Source organism: Drosophila bipectinata, chromosome XL (genome assembly GCF_030179905.1).
Source record: "Drosophila bipectinata strain 14024-0381.07 chromosome XL, DbipHiC1v2, whole genome shotgun sequence".
In the NCBI taxonomy this organism is placed as follows: Eukaryota; Metazoa; Arthropoda; class Insecta; order Diptera; family Drosophilidae; genus Drosophila; species Drosophila bipectinata.
This window is the reverse complement of record NC_091734.1, coordinates 948449-955542: the sequence shown is the minus strand read 5'-3', so window position 1 is coordinate 955542 and position 7094 is coordinate 948449.

Below are 7094 nucleotides of genomic sequence, written 5' to 3'. Positions count from 1 at the left end.
TTCGCAATTTCGACACTTTTTCTCCTTCCGGTGGCCAAAGCTCTTTTAATTTGTATCCGATCAGGAAATAAAGTACCGTTTTGTAATCAGGGAACTCAAAAGCTACTTTCCTCATCCAAAACATTGCCTTAATATCGTTTTTAAATTTTTCGAATTTTTTCCTAGGGGTACCCCTGCAAAATTGTGGGTTTTCGCAATTTCGACACTTTTTCTCCTTCCGGTGGCCAAAGCTCTTCCAATTTGTATCCGATCAGGAAATAAAGTACCGTTTTGTAATCAGGGAACTCAAAAGCTACTTTCCTCATCCAAAACATTGTCCTAATACCGTTTTTAAATTTTTCGAATTTTTTCCTAGGGGTACCCTTGCAAAATTGTGGGTTTTCGCAATTTTGACACTTTTTCTCCTGCCGGTGGCCAAAGCTCTTCCAATTTGTATCCGATCAGGAAATAAAGTACCGTTTTGTAATCAGGAAACTCAAAAGCTACTTTCCTCATCCAAAACATTGTCCTAATACCGTTTTTAAATTTTTCGAATTTTTTCCTAGGGGTACCCCTGCAAAATTGTGGGTTTTCGCAATTTCGACACTTTTTCTCCTTCCGGTGGCCAAAGCTCTTTCAATTTCTCTCCGATCAGGAAATAAAGTACCGTTTTGTAATCAGGGAACTCAAAAGCTACTTTCCTCATCCAAAACATTGTCCTAATACCGTTTTTAAATTTTTCGAATTTTTTCCTAGGGGTACCCCTGCAAAATTGTGGGTTTTCGCAATTTCGACACTTTTTCTCCTTCCGGTGGCCAAAGCTCTTTCAATTTCTCTCCGATCAGGAAATAAAGTACCGTTTTGTAATCAGGGAACTCAAAAGCTACTTTCCTCATCCAAAACATTGCCTTAATATCGTTTTTAAATTTTTCGAATTTTTTCCTAGGGGTACCCCTGCAAAATTGTGGGTTTTCGCAATTTCGACACTTTTTCTCCTTCCGGTGGCCAAAGCTCTTTCAATTTCTCTCCGATCAGGAAATAAAGTACCGTTTTGTAATCAGGGAACTCAAAAGCTACTTTCCTCATCCAAAACATTGCCTTAATATCGTTTTTAAATTTTTCGAATTTTTTCCTAGGGGTACCCCTGCAAAATTGTGGGTTTTCGCAATTTCGACACTTTTTCTCCTTCCGGTGGCCAAAGCTCTTTCAATTTCTCTCCGATCAGGAAATAAAGTACCGTTTTGTAATCAGGGAACTCAAAAGCTACTTTCCTCATCCAAAACATTGTCCTAATACCGTTTTTAAATTTTTCGAATTTTTTCCTAGGGGTACCCCTGCAAAATTGTGGGTTTTCGCAATTTCGACACTTTTTCTCCTTCCGGTGGCCAAAGCTCTTTCAATTTCTCTCCGATCAGGAAATAAAGTACCGTTTTGTAATCAGGGAACTCAAAAGCTACTTTCCTCATCCAAAACATTGCCTTAATATCGTTTTTAAATTTTTCGAATTTTTTCCTAGGGGTACCCCTGCAAAATTGTGGGTTTTCGCAATTTCGACACTTTTTCTCCTTCCGGTGGCCAAAGCTCTTTCAATTTCTCTCCGATCAGGAAATAAAGTACCGTTTTGTAATCAGGGAACTCAAAAGCTACTTTCCTCATCCAAAACATTGTCCTAATACCGTTTTTAAATTTTTCGAATTTTTTCCTAGGGGTACCCCTGCAAAATTGTGGGTTTTCGCAATTTCGACACTTTTTCTCCTTCCGGTGGCCAAAGCTCTTTCAATTTCTCTCCGATCAGGAAATAAAGTACCGTTTTGTAATCAGGGAACTCAAAAGCTACTTTCCTCATCCAAAACATTGTCCTAATACCGTTTTTAAATTTTTCGAATTTTTTCCTAGGGGTACCCCTGCAAAATTGTGGGTTTTCGCAATTTCGACACTTTTTCTCCTTCCGGTGGCCAAAGCTCTTTCAATTTCTCTCCGATCAGGAAATAAAGTACCGTTTTGTAATCAGGGAACTCAAAAGCTACTTTCCTCATCCAAAACATTGCCTTAATATCGTTTTTAAATTTTTCGAATTTTTTCCTAGGGGTACCCCTGCAAAATTGTGGGTTTTCGCAATTTCGACACTTTTTCTCCTTCCGGTGGCCAAAGCTCTTTCAATTTCTCTCCGATCAGGAAATAAAGTACCGTTTTGTAATCAGGGAACTCAAAAGCTACTTTCCTCATCCAAAACATTGCCTTAATATCGTTTTTAAATTTTTCGAATTTTTTCCTAGGGGTACCCCTGCAAAATTGTGGGTTTTCGCAATTTCGACACTTTTTCTCCTTCCGGTGGCCAAAGCTCTTTCAATTTCTCTCCGATCAGGAAATAAAGTACCGTTTTGTAATCAGGGAACTCAAAAGCTACTTCCCTCATCCAAAACATTGCCTTAATATCGTTTTTAAATTTTTCGAATTTTTTCCTAGGGGTACCCCTGCAAAATTGTGGGTTTTCGCAATTTTGACACTTTTCCGATCAGGAAATAAAGTACCGTTTTGTAATCAGGGAACTCAAAAGCTACTTTCCTCATCCAAAACATTGCCTTAATATCGTTTTAAAATTTTACGAATTTTTTCCTAGGGGTACCCCTGCAAAATTGTGGGTTTTCGCAATTTTGACACTTTTCCGATCAGGAAATAAAGTACCGTTTTGTAATCAGGGAACTCAAAAGCTACTTTCCTCATCCAAAACATTGCCTTAATATCGTTTTTAAATTTTTCGAATTTTTTCCTAGGGGTACCCCTGCAAAATTGTGGGTTTTCGCAATTTCGACACTTTTTCTCCTTCCGGTGGCCAAAGCTCTTTCAATTTCTCTCCGATCAGGAAATAAAGTACCGTTTTGTAATCAGGGAACTCAAAAGCTACTTTCCTCATCCAAAACATTGCCTTAATATCGTTTTTAAATTTTTCGAATTTTTTCCTAGGGGTACCCCTGCAAAATTGTGGGTTTTCGCAATTTCGACACTTTTTCTCCTTCCGGTGGCCAAAGCTCTTTCAATTTCTCTCCGATCAGGAAATAAAGTACCGTTTTGTAATCAGGGAACTCAAAAGCTACTTTCCTCATCCAAAACATTGTCCTAATACCGTTTTTAAATTTTTCGAATTTTTTCCTAGGGGTACCCCTGCAAAATTGTGGGTTTTCGCAATTTCGACACTTTTTCTCCTTCCGGTGGCCAAAGCTCTTTCAATTTCTCTCCGATCAGGAAATAAAGTACCGTTTTGTAATCAGGGAACTCAAAAGCTACTTTCCTCATCCAAAACATTGTCCTAATACCGTTTTTAAATTTTTCGAATTTTTTCCTAGGGGTACCCCTGCAAAATTGTGGGTTTTCGCAATTTCGACACTTTTTCTCCTTCCGGTGGCCAAAGCTCTTCCAATTTGTATCCGATCAGGAAATAAAGTACCGTTTTGTAATCAGGGAACTCAAAAGCTACTTTCCGCATCCAAAACATTGTCCTAATACCGTTTTTAAATTTTTCGAATTTTTTCCTAGGGGTACCCCTGCAAAATTGTGGGTTTTCGCAATTTTGACACTTTTTCTCCTTCCGGTGGCCAAAGCTCTTCCAATTTGTATCCGATCAGGAAATAAAGTACCGTTTTGTAATCAGGGAACTCAAAAGCTACTTTCCGCATCCAAAACATTGTCCTAATACCGTTTTTAAATTTTTCGAATTTTTTCCTAGGGGTACCCCTGCAAAATTGTGGGTTTTCGCAATTTTGACACTTTTTCTCCTTCCGGTGGCCAAAGCTCTTCCAATTTGTATCCGATCAGGAAATAAAGTACCGTTTTGTAATCAGGGAACTCAAAAGCTACTTTCCTCATCCAAAACATTGTCCTAATACCGTTTTTAAATTTTTCGAATTTTTTCCTAGGGGTACCCCTGCAAAATTGTGGGTTTTCGCAATTTCGACACTTTTTCTCCTTCCGGTAGCCAAAGCTCTTCCAATTTGTATCCGATCAGGAAATAAAGTACCGTTTTGTAATCAGGGAACTCAAAAGCTACTTTCCTCATCCAAAACATTGCCTTAATATCGTTTTTAAATTTTTCGAATTTTTTCCTAGGGGTACCCCTGCAAAATTGTGGGTTTTCGCAATTTCGACACTTTTTCTCCTTCCGGTGGCCAAAGCTCTTTCAATTTCTCTCCGATCAGGAAATAAAGTACCGTTTTGTAATCAGGGAACTCAAAAGCTACTTTCCTCATCCAAAACATTGTCCTAATACCGTTTTTAAATTTTTCGAATTTTTTCCTAGGGGTACCCCTGCAAAATTGTGGGTTTTCGCAATTTCGACACTTTTTCTCCTTCCGGTGGCCAAAGCTCTTTCAATTTCTCTCCGATCAGGAAATAAAGTACCGTTTTGTAATCAGGGAACTCAAAAGCTACTTTCCTCATCCAAAACATTGTCCTAATACCGTTTTTAAATTTTTCGAATTTTTTCCTAGGGGTACCCCTGCAAAATTGTGGGTTTTCGCAATTTCGACACTTTTTCTCCTTCCGGTAGCCAAAGCTCTTCCAATTTGTATCCGATCAGGAAATAAAGTACCGTTTTGTAATCAGGGAACTCAAAAGCTACTTTCCTCATCCAAAACATTGCCTTAATATCGTTTTTAAATTTTTCGAATTTTTTCCTAGGGGTACCCCTGCAAAATTGTGGGTTTTCGAAATTTCGACACTTTTTCTCCTTCCGGTAGCCAAAGCTCTTCCAATTTGTATCCGATCAGGAATATCGTATTTAAATTTTTCGAATTTTTTCCTAGGGGTACCCCTGCAAAATTGTGGGTTTTCGCAATTTCGACACTTTTTCTCCTTCCGGTGGCCAAAGCTCTTTCAATTTCTCTCCGATCAGGAAATAAAGTACCGTTTTGTAATCAGGGAACTCAAAAGCTACTTTCCTCATCCAAAACATTGCCTTAATATCGTTTTTAAATTTTTCGAATTTTTTCCTAGGGGTACCCCTGCAAAATTGTGGGTTTTCGCAATTTCGACACTTTTTCTCCTTCCGGTGGCCAAAGCTCTTTCAATTTCTCTCCGATCAGGAAATAAAGTACCGTTTTGTAATCAGGGAACTCAAAAGCTACTTTCCTCATCCAAAACATTGCCTTAATATCGTTTTTAAATTTTTCGAATTTTTTCCTAGGGGTACCCCTGCAAAATTGTGGGTTTTCGCAATTTCGACACTTTTTCTCCTTCCGGTGGCCAAAGCTCTTTCAATTTCTCTCCGATCAGGAAATAAAGTACCGTTTTGTAATCAGGGAACTCAAAAGCTACTTTCCTCATCCAAAACATTGCCTTAATATCGTTTTTAAATTTTTCGAATTTTTTCCTAGGGGTACCCCTGCAAAATTGTGGGTTTTCGCAATTTCGACACTTTTTCTCCTTCCGGTGGCCAAAGCTCTTTCAATTTCTCTCCGATCAGGAAATAAAGTACCGTTTTGTAATCAGGGAACTCAAAAGCTACTTTCCTCATCCAAAACATTGTCCTAATACCGTTTTTAAATTTTTCGAATTTTTTCCTAGGGGTACCCCTGCAAAATTGTGGGTTTTCGCAATTTCGACACTTTTTCTCCTTCCGGTGGCCAAAGCTCTTTCAATTTCTCTCCGATCAGGAAATAAAGTACCGTTTTGTAATCAGGGAACTCAAAAGCTACTTTCCTCATCCAAAACATTGCCTTAATATCGTTTTTAAATTTTTCGAATTTTTTCCTAGGGGTACCCCTGCAAAATTGTGGGTTTTCGCAATTTCGACACTTTTTCTCCTTCCGGTGGCCAAAGCTCTTTCAATTTCTCTCCGATCAGGAAATAAAGTACCGTTTTGTAATCAGGGAACTCAAAAGCTACTTTCCTCATCCAAAACATTGCCTTAATATCGTTTTTAAATTTTTCGAATTTTTTCCTAGGGGTACCCCTGCAAAATTGTGGGTTTTTGCAATTTCGACACTTTTTCTCCTTCCGGTGGCCAAAGCTCTTTCAATTTCTCTCCGATCAGGAAATAAAGTACCGTTTTGTAATCAGGGAACTCAAAAGCTACTTCCCTCATCCAAAACATTGCCTTAATATCGTTTTTAAATTTTTCGAATTTTTTCCTAGGGGTACCCCTGCAAAATTGTGGGTTTTCGCAATTTCGACACTTTTTCTCCTTCCGGTGGCCAAAGCTCTTTCAATTTCTCTCCGATCAGGAAATAAAGTACCGTTTTGTAATCAGGGAACTCAAAAGCTACTTCCCTCATCCAAAACATTGCCTTAATATCGTTTTTAAATTTTTCGAATTTTTTCCTAGGGGTACCCCTGCAAAATTGTGGGTTTTCGCAATTTCGACACTTTTTCTCCTTCCGGTGGCCAAAGCTCTTTCAATTTCTCTCCGATCAGGAAATAAAGTACCGTTTTGTAATCAGGGAACTCAAAAGCTACTTTCCGCATCCAAAACATTGTCCTAATACCGTTTTTAAATTTTTCGAATTTTTTCCTAGGGGTACCCCTGCAAAATTGTGGGTTTTCGCAATTTCGACACTTTTTCTCCTTCCGGTGGCCAAAGCTCTTCCAATTTGTATCCGATCAGGAAATAAAGTACCGTTTTGTAATCAGGAAACTCAAAAGCTACTTTCCTCATCCAAAACATTGCCTTAATATCGTTTTTAAATTTTTCGAATTTTTTCCTAGGGGTACCCCTGCAAAATTGTGGGTTTTCGCAATTTCGACACTTTTTCTCCTTCCGGTGGCCAAAGATCTTTCAATTTCTCTCCGATCAGGAAATAAAGTACCGTTTTGTAATCAGGGAACTCAAAAGCTACTTTCCTCATCCAAAACATTGTCCTAATACCGTTTTTAAATTTTTCGAATTTTTTCCTAGGGGTACCCCTGCAAAATTGTGGGTTTTCGCAATTTCGACACTTTTTCTCCTTCCGGTAGCCAAAGCTCTTCCAATTTGTATCCGATCAGGAAATAAAGTACCGTTTTGTAATCAGGGAACTCAAAAGCTACTTTCCTCATCCAAAACATTGCCTTAATATCGTTTTTAAATTTTTCGAATTTTTTCCTAGGGGTACCCCTGCAAAATTGTGGGTTTTCGCAATTTC